We start from the raw sequence: 15003 nt of genomic DNA, 5'->3' as shown, positions 1-15003 counted from the left end.
GGCTCACAGAACTCAGGGAAACACTTATATTTGCTGGTTTATTATAAAGGCTATTATAATGGATACAGATGAAATGCCAGATGAAGAGATACATAGGGCGAGGTATGGGGGAAGCGGCATGGATCTTCCATGAACACCTCCACATGTTTAGCAACCTGGAAGTTCATCAAATCGTGTTGTTCAAGAGTTTGTATAGAACTTGACCTCAAGCCCTCTCCTTCCCAGAGATACATAATACATGAGTGGGGCTGAAAGTTCCAAACCCCTAATTCTCTAATCACCTGGTCTTTCTGGTATCTGGCCCCATCCTGAGGCCATCTAGGGGCCCTACCCTAAGTAATCATTAGCATGAACTCAGGAAGTATCAAAGGGGCTTATGATGAACAACGAAAGATACTCCTATCAGGAAATGCCAGGGGGATTAGGAGCTCTAGGCAGAAACCAGGGACACAGACCAAATGTATTTCATATTATACCATGTATGTCAAACTGCTTTCTGAAAGAAAAAAAAAAAGAAGGGAATGGAAGGGGAAAGGGAAGAGAAGGAAAGGAAGGGGAGGGGAGTGGAAAGAGAACAGTAGACTAAGTGATATGAGTTAGGTTAGGTGAGGTTATCACACTCTTTATTCTTACAACCCTAGGAGCTGCAGTGAAGAATTTCAATAAAACATGTAGTATTTCCAGCACATTGTTAGTGATGTTCTATGGTCACTATCATTTTTCTCTTTGTGGGAATTCAATTTGTCCCTATTAAGCCCAGGTCACAGATTGAAGAATCTTAGTGGCCATCCAGGCTCTGCCTTTGAAGCAAAGGGTCAGTGCATTAGTACAAAAGGGAATTAATCCAGTACACTGGCTCACCACACAGTGTTTAATTCATTTAAAAGAAATGACCTATTCTAGGTTTCCATCTGAACAATCAGAAGCCTCCCTTCTCCCAAACAAGAACGTCATTAATGAATATTCAACGGAAAGTATTACTTCATTGTCAGCCCTAATTGCTAGTTTTACCTTATTAGTAGAAGCTTTTCTGTGGCTGAGCCTGACATACATTTGTTTGCACACTGTTATTAGTCAAGACTCAGTGAAGTCTTGTAATTAACACCTCCACATTATCTCATGCAGTGAAAGCAAAGACAAAACCAGATGACTCACTTTGTTTCAGCTTTGCTCTTGTTTTCTGATACAGAAGCACTTAAGGAGAAGTGTAAGCTCATCAGAATGCCATATGGAGCCAACAGAAACCATAAAAGGGTTTTCAGGAAGCAGTGCATGGAAGTTCATTAAGTGAACAACACTATAATCAACATCCTGATTTGAAACTCTTACCGGCTACTAATAAATTGTGCAGGTACATTACCTGCATCACACTCAGCGCCATCCAGGTCGCTGATGAAGGATCCATGTCCCCAAGAAGCAGGGGAGATAACATATTCTCCGTAAACATAATGAAGTTAATGATTCACATGACAGTTAAATAGCTTTCAGAAATCTTATCAGTTTAGAGATAAAGCAGACCAAGGCAATAAGTGTGTTTTAATCATTCCTACTATTGAAAACACTGTGACTAAAAGCTGGCTTCCAGCAGCCTATAAATGATATTTCTGTAGAAAATGGGGGAGGAGTGGAGGAAATGTCAACAGTTCATATTTTAGTTTTATATTTGGGAAGAGCTCTTTCTCCAAATGTCTCTGTTAAAAATAATTTCTAGCAAAAGAGATTTGAGAAAGCAAGATATCACATTTTTTCCTTTTATAAACTTAGCCTAATTGTCTTATTTTTATTTTTAAATGCAAAAATAAAACACCAAACCTTAAAAGAAATACCATTATCTGAAATTTTAACAATTAAATATACAAAATCTGTCACAGTTTAAAAGAAATAATTGCTTACTTCCTGCTTGCAAGTGTTTCTTTCCTAAAATAATATACACAAGGAGAGAATCAGCTACAATAGGAAAGAGGAATAATATATATGTAATGGTATAATGACCTTTCAATTAGCAAGAACAGTATTCCCAAAGCAATGAAGAATCTGGGCATTAAATTAAAATCATTATTATACAGAATTTGCACGGCTTGAATGGTCAGAATGCAAATCTTATTTACAAATGGAAACAGGCCAAAAATGTTATGGACCTCCATATACACGAAATTTCCAATATTACAAAAGTAATCCATCAGAAAGTAACAATCAGGCCGGGCGCGGTGGCTCGCGCCTGTAATCCCAGCACTTTGGGAGGCCGAGATGGGCGGATCGTGAGGTCAGGATATCGAGACCATCCTGGCTAACACAGTGAAACCCCATCTCTACTAAAAATACAAAAAAAAAATTAGCCGGGCATGGTGGCGGGCGCCTGTAGTCCCAGCTACTCGGGAGGCTGAAGCAGGAGAATGGCGTGAACCCGGGAGGCAGAGCTTGCAGTGAGCCGAGATCACGCTACTGCACTCCAACCTGGGCGACAGAGCGAGACTCCGTCTCAAAAAAAAAAAAGAAAGTAACATTCAAAAAGAATGCCTACAAGTTGCCCGACTCTTCCGGAAACATCCTGGTGGGCTTGTAACTGATCATGTCATAAGGAAATCACCCTTTCTTACAGGCATTTTACTTTGTCACCTTTATCATCCAAGTCACAACTCTGTGCAATATTGGTCTATCGTTCTGTGCCAGCACACAAGCTGGTTTATTTATTTATTTATTTATTTTTATTTATTTTCACGACAGGGTCTCCCTCTGTTGCCCAGGCTGGAGTGCAGTGGCGTGTTCACACCTCACTGTAGCCTCCCAGGCTCAAGAGATTCTCCCACCTCAGCCTTCCTAGTACCTGGGACTACAGATGCCCGCCACCAAGCCTGGCTAATTTTTGTGTTTTTTGATACAGACGGGTTTCACCATGTTGCTCAGGCTGGTCTCGAACTCCTGAGCTCAGGGATCTGCCCCGCCTAGGCCTCCGCAAGTGCTGGGATTACAGACATGAGCCACTGAGCCTGGCCAACAGGCCAGTTTAAATGACTGAGTCACAAATGTTACTACACAGTTGCAATTTGGGAAAATTATTAAATTGGGCAGCTTCATGGTAGAGATCCCAGGTATTCTATCCCAACCCCAGCAGTAACTCTCCGTAAAAACCAGCAGAGGTTTCAGCAGACAGAACTTTGGCCAGCTCTGTATTTTACCTCTGCCTAAAAATACTACCATTAAAGCATTTTCACATTTGTGCCACTGTGCATGTTTTGGCTTCAGGTGCCTACTTTGCCCTTTTGGTCCAGTGCTAGCCCTGAGGCTTAGGTTTCTGGCAAATCTATTGCACCAGAAGAGAACAGTCTGAAAATAGAAACATGGACTGTTTTGTCGCCATTGAATGGAAAGGCTAATAATAGCATTGCTTCATTGTTTGGCACTGACTCAAGGCTACCACGGCCAAGGAGCAGCGCGCCCTGCTGCAGTAACCAAATCATAAAGTTTCTCCAGGGAACGGTGCAGCTTTTCAGAACATGTTTTATATTCTGGGATTGCTCAGGAAGGAACTAGTTCAGAAGCCGTTTTGACATAAGTGTGGTTTGTTTCCAATTTAAAGGGAGGGGGAGGGGCTGGAGAGCCAAGCCAGGAGGTCAGTTGCAGAAGGGATGCAAAAATGTCGTTAAGGAGTTCCTGACAGGTGGTGATAGGGCTGTGGCAGTGCAGCCCGAGGCCTGGCAGGGAGTTTGTCCCTGTCAGGTTCTCAGTGTGCTCTCAGGGCTGCCTTCACACTCCTATTATGTTTATTTCTGTTGAACTTAAAGAGTGACCTTTTCAAAACTGCAGTGCATTGTTGACCCACATGCATTTTTGAGACTTAATTTTCCTGAATGCCTTCCTTGTTCCTGCATAAGAGAACTTTGTTGGAGAAAATGGGAAGAGGCTGAGGATAAAGAGCACTGGCATGGAAATCTTTCAGGCATTGAATTCTGCCTGCTATTAATAATTTAGAAGTGTTTTTAATGCCCTGATATGGAAGGAAGGTTTTTTGACACCAAAGGCATCTAAATATTAATTTCAGAGGAATTGGTTGTTACAAGCAGTTAACATCCATTTTGTTAGTTGACCTCCCAAGGAAGGTTAATGCACTAAAATCTGGTCATTAAGTATAGTAACAAATGTTTTTTCAGGGAGGTTATTACTATCATAAACTCTAATCCATGGTTCACAGGCAGCAGCCTCTAGTGCAGTGCTCTGACTAATGAAGAATTAACTATTTCTGAGCAGTTAATAAAGATTTTTTTCCTCACCAATCAACATACTCTACATGATCCTTATAATTACTAAAAGCATTAAGCCCCTGGTATGAGTGCCCACATGTCAGACAGGAATTCTACTCTGAGTAAATGACAAATGGCAAACCTAATCCCATTTCACTTAATTTTTTTCTAACATGCTCACTGAAATAAGAAATAATGGAATTCCTAAGTATTAGAAAAAGATGGTTCAGTCCAAAGCATTTGCTAAATGAGTATTGATGAGGTCTTTAGTCATATTTTATTGTGATGGAAGATTTTATACTCCAGTTCAGTTCTTGTTAGAATCAAGAAGTTAATTGGCTCCAAACAGGGGTTTTTACTTGCTTGTTTTGTTTTTCCTTTATTAAGAAGTGCACTCATCCACAACAACACAGGAGGGAAAGACTTGTGTGAGGAACACTAATATCTGCCTCACAACAATAAGAGGGAAAAGGTACAACCTAACCTTTCTAAAAAGCCTTGGGGCAGTGTTTTGCTTTTCAATGGAAAGGTCGTCCAGAATTAATTAAAGTCACTTTCCTGCTGAGGAGCAAGCATTTGACTTTACTTTGAAGGCTCAAAGAAAGTTGCTCATACTGATTTCTTAGAGACCCACATTTAAGACAGCATAGCCAAAGCAATTGGTCAGCCTTTAAAAAGTAACCTCCTTTTGGAGTCAAAAGTCTGAACAATTAATACACTGAAGACTTAGGTGCCTCTGAAGACATAGGCCAGAGTTGGCAAGGCAAAACAAAAAGGGTAAGAACAGCTTACTTTTCCCTAAGAACTATTACCTCACATTCAGGGAGGATCAGTCCTCACATTTACGCACACCATTTTCCTTCTTATTTTTAACTTAAGCTAAATCCTGTCGTTGGGACAGCTGCTCCCATTAAACAGAGAGGAGGAGGATAAAACCATACTTAGCAAAAATAAAAAGGATGTCATCTTATCGAAAAGAAAATGTATTTTGTAAAGGTTTGCATTACATAGGAAAAAAAAAGGGGGTCAAATACACAGACAGTAACTCACCTTCTCAAAATATTCCTCTGCTGGAAGATTCTACACACTGTGCCTACCTAAATAACCAGTAGGGTTGGCCACGTGCAGTGGCTCACGCCTGTAATCCCAGCACTTTGAGAGGCTAATAAGGCAGGCGGATCACTTGAGGTCACGAGTTTGAGACCAGCCTGGCCAACATGGCAAAACCCCGTCTCTACTAAAAACACAAAAATTAGCCAGGCGTGGTGGTTGCATGCCTATAATCCCAGCTACTCGTGAGGCTGAGGCAGGAGAATTGCTTGAACCAAGGCGGCAAGGGGGAGGTTGCAGTGAGCTGAGACTGTGCCACTGCACTCCAGCCTGGGTGACAGGGCGAGACTCCGTCTCAAATAAAATAAAATTAAAAACGAGCATGGTGGGGTGATCTATGCACATTATGATTTGTCTGAGAATCATTTGTTTGGCGCTTTGCTTGCTTGAAGATGACTCCATTAGTTTCCCACTTACGAGTGAAGGTTAGTGACTTAGTCTTCCTGAACTTCAGTTTCCTCATCTATAAAATGATATTATAACATCTATTTTCTTGAATACTTGTAAAAATTAGTGACAACATAAACCTGGTATACCAAAAGGCTATAGACCAACTAGTATAAATTTGTTATTCACTATGTCCATTGCTTTGTGTATTTACCACATTTTATAAAAGCAACTAGAATCCTAGAATGCCCCACAGAAACCTTCTGGGCCTAAAATTGCAATCAAGTGGTCATAATACATTAGCCTGACTTCTGAATACTAGAAGTTTGACAGAGCCCAGCTCATCCATCATGGACCCATCACTGGACACAAAACCTTCCCTGGTTGCCTCAGCCAGAAATAAACCTTCCAAACATGGTGTTCTAATTTGCCTTGTACTTTTCCCATACAATTCTTCACACCCCATCTTCGCTTAGAGTTATTTGTAGACAGATCTTGGATCTGTATTCCCAGCACTTAGCGCAGTGCCTCAAGCGCCAGAACTAAAAAGGGGTTTGTGAATTTCACTGTCTTGTGGCAACTTTACAGCCTAACCCCACGTGGATGACTAAATGAATGAAAAAGTGAATGTATTTAGAGATTATCTGCTCTTTCTTTATTCTTCTGTGGTGAACCCTCTCTCCCACTTTTTTCTCCACTGGCTTCTAAACTGTGTCTCTTGAAGTTTGTCTGCCACCTCCCGCCCACATCATTTCCCCACAGTTGATCAGTTGACAGTAAAAAGACAACAAGGAGGCTGATGTCTGGATGGCTGGATCATTTCTAAGCTGCGTATTTGCATATCAGGGGTTTCCTGCACTTTGACAAGGATTTTTAAGCGAGTATGGTAAACAGAAAGTTGTAGATTGAGACTCTATAAAGGTGAATCAAAGTGTCTTTTGAAATCACTGGTTTCCCCATATCCCTATTGCCATATCCCTCATTATTCAGAGAAATCACAGAAAAGAGAGGTTAGCCTTCCAGGGTTACTAGTGATTTGCTGTGTTGACCTTTGACATGCTCTTTAATCTCTTAGGACTTTAGTATTTTCATCAATAATAACAACAACCTGTTCTAATTACATCACAGGCTTGCTAGGCAAATCATATGAGAGTAGTATATAAAAGATATACTACTATATTACTAGAACTAGATATTAAAAAAGGACTAGGTTAGCTTGTGTAAATAGCTTTTTTAATAATGAATGCTATGTGAATCAATATATTAATAATGAGAAAAATTAGATTTGCTTGAAAACAAAATGCTATTAAAAACAGGAAGAAGCCATGGGAAAAAAGTTTAATTTGTCATTATAACAGGTAAAGAATATTGCTATAGTCACCCTCATAATGCTCTGAGCTTCCTACCCTTACAGTGAACATTCAATACATTTGGAATAAAGAACACGTTTGAGATACACTATCAAATCAAAATGGTTTTCCTGGTTTGATCAGTGGTGGAAATTGAGGCTATTAATTTAATATCTACTCCTTCTCACCATGCACACTGGGTCATTATTTAACGGTGAGCAAATGGTCTAGGTGACTCTTAGCAAACCCTGAAAATATGTAATTTCCGTTCCCACTACCAATTCCGATCAAGGCCATTCTGAAGTGTAGCAAATGAGTTTAAGTACAGGGTTGACACTGCACCGAGTACTGGCACTTTCTTGCTCCAGAGGAGGACAAATGTAAATGCTTGAAAAAACACAGTTGAGAGAATAATTGAAAATGGGTTCAATGTCTTCATCCTCTGAGAATATGCGTGTGCATGTGCGTATTTGTAGTTGCTCTTTCATAAAATGTGTATGTGTCTGTTTTGATTCTGAAGCTTCCCTCTGGTGTGGGTAGGTTTCACAGAGGGGTTCTGGCTTGTAAAGGTTAACCATGCAGAAATCAAGGCTTTGTGCATTTTTGCAAAGGTCACACTCATCAGCAGTTCCGGAAAGACTGCTGGGCAGGGCCATGGTAACCACCCCATGAGTGAACCATGGCTCTGGGTTTCATTTCCTTTAAGAACACCGCTACAGCCCCTGGTTGTGTCACCAAGAGATAAAGAGGCTGCTCAGTCACTTGAAATTCAATTTGTACATTACTCCAACCTAGCCCACCTCTTTCCTTCATGGTGTTTGGCAGCTGCTTGCTGGCACTCTGCATTTCAAATGCCTGAGCTGCAGGAAGCTGTTTAATAAGTGGGATAGGTTTTGATTAATGTAACAAGCTGAAAATAGACCATGATGTAATGCATATCTCAGCAGGAATCACAGAGCAAATTGGACGGTTTCAAAGGACCATGCTGCAGCAGAGAGTTTCTCTAAAGAAATGTATTTATGTTTTTATAGCACCTTGAAGGGTCAAATTGTAGAATGAGTACATTTTGGACCTGGAAGCTTGTCCTGTGGGTCTTTGAATAGCAATTATAGGTGACCACACAAGAAGCTCCAGAGAAAACTGGATATTTGACACTGACTCAGGTACACTAAGGGTCATCTATACTTCACCAAACACCCTGGTATTATTATTTTTAAAAACAGCAAAAGCTAATAGAAATGGTAGCAGTAAAATTCTGGCAGTATCTGTAAACTCAGTTATTTAAGTATTGCATTTAGTTTCGTCTAATGATCTAAAAGCCTCATGTAGTCCTATGCTTAAAGGCATTGATTTAAATTTCTCATTTCTTAGTGGATAAAATAATTAGAATTCATGTTGCTTGGTTTAAGAAAGACCAATGAAAAGAAAAGCAATAGACTTGTATGGCAAGATTCCCTTATATTTACCGAGAAATGGCACAATATGTAAAGGAAATGTGGGATCACTTTTCTTAAGGGAGCAATAATTAAAGATTAAAAACAAACTCTGGAATGTACTAAAAAGAAATGAAGGAAATAAATTCATTGTTTGTAATTGTTGTTTACTAAATCTATACATTGTAAGTTGCTTAAAATCACTTTGGATATTTAGTCAAAGTATGTGTGTCTGTGTCTGTGTGTTGATGTGGTGTGGTGGGGGTAAGGGATGGGGGAAAATCTTCCCTTGCTATAAATGCAAATGAGTGTGTGGAAAAAATTATGTTTTTGTATTTTTCTCTACAAGTAATTTCACCTTCCCACTATGAGAATCTGTGTACTTTATGAATGGTCCCACACTCTGGTTACTGTAAAGATGTTGTCTTGTTACCTTGCCGGTGAGGGAGAGCCAAAATTAACATTCTTAGGCAGTATGAGCAATATTTTTCCTAGAGAACTTGCCTATCTACTCAAAGTACTCATCTCATGGAATAGTCAATTAATACAACCAAGGTATAGATTCCATGAAAGTAAGTTAATGCCAAACAGAGCAAAATTTGCCCAGCCAATGACCACAGTCCTAACCAAGCCATTCATTTTAAAAGAGTATCAACAATCAAATAAAATCCATCATTATTATTCCATGACAAACAACACAAATTGATTAAACTGTACTGTAGTGGGTTGAAAGGTGCCCTCCAAAAGTTATGTCCCTGGAGGGGATGGGGAAATGGGAAGCAGCTTTTCAGTGGGCATAAAGTTTCAGTTGTACAAAATGAATGAGTTCTAGAGATCTGTTGCACATTATGCCCATAGTTAACAATATATTGTGCACTTAAAACTCTGTTAAGAGTGAAGTATTCTTACCACAATAAAAAATACATTTAAACAAATTTAAAGTTATGTGTCCTGGAACCTGTGAATGTGGCATTATTTGAAAAAAAAGGGGTTTTGCAAATGTTAAATTAAGGACAAATGTTATTTGATTTAGGAATCACCATAATCCAGGATCCTAAATCAAATGATGTGTGCCCTTCAAAAAGAAGAGAAGAGAAGACACACACTCAAAGGAAATGTTGAGGTGAAGACTAGGGCGGAGGTTGGTATGATGTGCCGGTGGGCCAAGGGATGCCAGAGATGGCCCCAGCCACCAGAAACGAGGAGCATGGTGAGAGGCATGGGATGGATTCTCCTTCAAGGCCGCCAGAAGGAATGAACTCTATCAACTATTTAATTTTATTCTTCTAGCCTCCAGAACTGTGAGGATAAATTTCTGTTGTTTTAAGTTGCCCAGTTGGTGCTAATTTGTTACAGTGGACCTGGAAAACAAATACACACAACTGAGAGTATTATCTTTGTGTGCACAGAAGAGGAAAAAAACTACGTGAAAATGTGGATTGGTAATATGTTGCATGAGGGATATCTGCAAGTATCAACTTCTAAAAATATGTATTGTTTATTTTTGCACTATTTAATATATTTGAGACATCTTTTATTTATCTATTTTTGAGACAGTCTTGCTATGTCACCCAGGCTGGAGTGTGGTGGTGCAATCATGGTTTACTACAACCTCTGCCTCCTGGGATCAAGCTATTCTCCTACCTCAGCCTCCAGAGTAGCTGGGAGTACAGACACGTGCCACCATGCCCCGCTAGTTTTTGTAATTTTGTAGATAAAAAGTTTCTCTACATTGTCCAGGATGGTCCCAAACTCCTGGGCTCAAGCGATCCGCCTGCTTTGGCCTTTCAAAATGCTGGGATTACAGATGTAAGCCACCATGCCAGGCCTGTTTGAGACATCTTACTATCAAAACAGAGATACATTAAGAACAAGGATGATTAACATAGAAGAATAAGACAAAAAGACAAAATAATAATAAAAAGGGATAGGGAGAAGTGAAAATTTACCTGAAAACTTCAGCTTGGGACAAACTGGAGAAGACGAGAAGAAAATTGTAGGCAAGGAAAAAGTAGGAAGCTGGGGTTACAATGATCTTAGTATCTAATAAAAGGAATATGGATTTCTTAGATAAATTTAGTAAAATTTACTTAAAAAGCAATACTTTAAATCAGTAAGTGGTTTTATATAAAATTGAATTGATTTTACATATATAAAATCATTTGATTTGTATTGCCTATATATAAAAATATATATTTTATATATAAATATATAAAAATATATTATCTATAGAAATATATAAAATTTTATATATAATATATATAAATATATATAATTTATATATGTAAATATATATAAAATATAATTATATAAATATATAAAATATAATTATATATAATATATAATTATATATAGTATATAAATATATAAATACATAATTATATATAAATATATAATTATATGTAATATATATTATATATATAATTATTTAAACTATTTAATTTTATTTATTTAAAGTTATGTGTCCTGGAACCTGTGAATGTGGCATTATTTGAAAAAAATGGGTTTTGCAAATGTTAAATTAAGGACAAGTGTTATTTGATTTAGGAATACAAATATATATATAAATATATATAATATATATAATATATTATATAATTATATAAATATATATAATATATATAATATATTATATAATTATATAAATATATAAATATATAAAATATAAGATTTTATATATAAAAATATAAGATTTTATATATAAAATATATAATATATAAATACATAAAACATATATATAACATATACATATACACACACACATACAAAAACACACACATATAGTTAGAAGTGAAATACTGTCTGTTTTGGTACCACACACACACATATTTCTCTGATGGGAATAAGGTCATATGTAATTATAAATAAGAAAGTGATGCTAATATAACATCATGGAAGTCCTGTTAGTTCTTACGTGATTTTTCCAAGCACATTAGACACAATGTTTTGTGTCACTAAGGAACAGGAGTTGAGTGCAACAAACCACTAAAGAATAGTTCTCTACATCAGCGGTCTCCAGCCTTTTTGGCACTGGGGAAGACCATTTTTCCACGGACCAGAGGCAGGGGTGGAAATGGGGATGGTTTCAGGATGATTCAAGCACATTACATATTATGCATTTTATTTCTATTATTATTACATTATAATATATAATGAAATAATTATATAACTCACCATAGTGTAGAATCAGTGGGAACCCTGAGCTTGTTTTCCTGCAACTAGGTCCCATCTGGGGGTGATGGGAGACAGTGACAGATCATCAGGCATTAGATTCTCTTAAGGAGTGCACAACCACAACCCAGATTCCTTGCATGCACAGTTCACAATAGGGTTCACGCTTCTATGAGAATCTAATGCCACCACCGACCTGACAGGGAGGCATAGCTAGGTGGTAATGCTAACTCACCCGCCGCTCGCCTGCTGCTCTGTAGCCAGTTCCTAACAGGCTATGGACCAGTACTATTCCATGGCCTGGGGTCTGGGGACACCTACTCTACGTGATGCTAATTCACTGCATGTTCTTCCTCTTGGCTCAATTTAGTCAAGAATTTCACAGAGGGGCATATGGCCTGGTTCGGGCCATATGTGCATTTTGTCCTTATCTCTAACTGAGCAGCCTCAACCTGTTTTACCTTATATCCTCTTCCATCAAGCATCCCTCAGCATTTTTTTCTTTTTTCTGAGAAGCAGTCTCGCTCTGTCACCCAGGCTGGAGTGCAGTGGCGCAATCTCGGCTTACTGCAAACTCTACCTCCCAGGTCCAGGCGATTCTCCTGCCTCAGTCTCCCAAGTAGCTGGGACTACAGGCGCGTGCCACCACGCCCAGCTAATTTTTTGTATTTTTAGTAGAGATGGAGTTTCACCATGTTAGCCAGGATGGTCTTGATCTCCTGACCTCGTGATCTGCCTGCCTCGGCCTCCCAAAGTGCTGGGATTACACGTGTGAGCCACTGCGCCCGGCCCCTTCACCTTTTCTATAAAAGGAGAAAATCTTATATTTACTAAGGTATTTATTTTTCAAGAATTTAGAATGTCTTTTTAACTGCACTGGTGTTTTTATTATGATTATTACTGTGTTCTTGGTATTCTTGTTACAAAGTTGCATAAGTTTGAATGATCTGATCTATTCTGTCAGTGGGCCCTATTATTTTCAGTGCACCCTATTATTTTCAGTGCACAATTTTTCAGAACATGAGGTTTTTTAGAAGCACATGTATTGCATAATAGCATAAATACTTATAGATGACACCTCCCTTTTAAACATTATTCTATAAGACAGGCAAAGTAAATGGTCTAATTTTAGCTTTGCTACCCTCTACACACATTAATAATCTCTACTGTCTTTTGAGTCACCAGCAGCAAAGACTCTACTTTTTGCCAAGCTGATTATTCAGGGACTAACAAATGGAACTTATCTTTCTGGAAACTAGAATCATGACTGCAATAATCATCTGAGTACAACCCATTCAAGTTATGTTCCCTTAATATGCCTGTAAAGTTATTCTTTACAAACATTTTTTTAAATAGCAAAACAGAAGCGTTGAAAAGAATTAAATCCATAAAAGGATATGAACTAAATGTACTGAACTCAACTTTTATCTTAATCCACACTGGGTGCTTTCAGTGTTATTTCAATACTTGTGAAACGGTGAAAGCTTTATTCAGGTATTGGTCAGGGATAAAATAATCCTGTTTGTTGCTTGCCCACTGATCCCTTATGGATCCCATACTGACCCATGATGGACCCATGATAGACTGTTAACTTTGTTGTACCAAGACTGACATACTGAATACAGAGAGTTCTTATTCTCTTTCTTCAATTTAAAGTTTATTTTTAAGAATCAGAGTTCTTGCCGGGCGCGGTGGCTCATGCCTGTAATCCCTGCACTTTCGGAGGCCGAGGCGGGCAGATCACCTGAGGTCAGGAGTTCGAGACCAGGCAGGAGAATTGCTTGAACCTGGAAGGCGGAGGTTGCGGTGAGCCGAGATCGCGCCATTGCCTCCAGCCTGGGCAACAAGAGCAAAACTCCGTCTCAAAAAAAAAAAAAAAAGAAAAAAAAATCAGACTTATTATTGACTATATTAACAGACTTTGATTTCAGTTTCTATTTGAAAAGCACTACAAAGATGTAGTATCAAATTTGGACAGGTTTAAATTTCCTTCAGTGTGATTCTAATAGTAATAATAAAACTACAATAGACAAGATGCTCAAAGCAGACAAGGTTACATAAACTCAACGTTTTCTAGTCCAAATCATCTGGTAATTTAACTAGAATTCTGAACGAGAATTGCATTCAAACTTCCATGGGGAATAAAAGGTGCATATATACAATATATTTAACTTAATGACAACTGTTTGGTGCTAGCAAAATAAAATATGGCCATTTAAATAGTCTGCCTGACTGGACAGGCCTGATAAAACAATCGTAAGCCAAAACTAATTATTGTCGCAATACTCAAGCTTTGTGGACTCAGTCAAAGAAATGTGTATTCAGACTTGATGGCCTTTGTGTTTACTGGGACTTTTCCTCTCCTTTCTCTGGGTCTTGCAAAGCTGACCCTAACCTCTTTTGAAGTCTGTGGTTACCCCGGGATCACATCAGATGCATTGAAGTGGGTTGTGCAAGAAAGAAGAGAGCTCATTAAGTGCTCACATTTTAATGCCATTTTCAGTGGATTACAATGATTGTTGAATGAGTTCTAGCTCTCCATTCATAGATTTAAAGGTTAGTATTTTAAGGTATCAGCTTATTGTTGTAGTAACATGAGCGCTAATGTTTTGAAAGGGAACAAAAAGGTTTTCAATGATAAAGTTAATTTTGTATTACTCAATTATAAAAAATATAATCATTCCAAAATGTATTCAATATAGCTCTTTCTCCTTTTTGAGATCTACTAATGTTTTTATGCACGGGGCTATATATTTTTACGCACCCTGTACTTAAACTTCAACATAGCATGTTGCACAGTTTTTTGTATTTCATTCATTTAAATGACTTCTGTGTACCAGGTTTGGTATGCTAGGAACTTGAGATATAACGACAAAAAGAGTTTAAATTATGGTAGAGGAGACAGAGAACAAGTTACAAAATGAATGAGAGTTTTAGAATGCACTTAAGGCTGAAAAAAAAGAAGACAGAGCAATAGGGTAGAAAGAGCCAAAGTGAGGGTTTACTTTACGTAGAGTGGCCAAGTAAGGCTCTCTGAGTGTTAACTAACATTGGGTAGGCGCCAAAGAAGCCGGCAATGCAGAGACTCAGGTGTAAGCACGGGCCAGTACAAAGGTCCTACGAAGAGCACAAATTTTATTTGGTAATTTTTGGTTTATGTACCTTCTCTGGCATATTACAAGCAAATGTATCATGTCATCTGGGAAGTAGCAATTATGTGTTTATAAGTAAGTACATAAATAATGATGATGGTAATGTAATTATTAATAGCTAACATCTATTGCTCTCAGTACCTTCCAGAAACTGTTCTGGATC

Source organism: Pan troglodytes, chromosome 4 (genome assembly GCF_028858775.2).
Source record: "Pan troglodytes isolate AG18354 chromosome 4, NHGRI_mPanTro3-v2.0_pri, whole genome shotgun sequence".
Lineage (NCBI taxonomy): Eukaryota > Metazoa > Chordata > Mammalia > Primates > Hominidae > Pan > Pan troglodytes.
Note: the sequence above shows the minus strand (reverse complement) of the source record.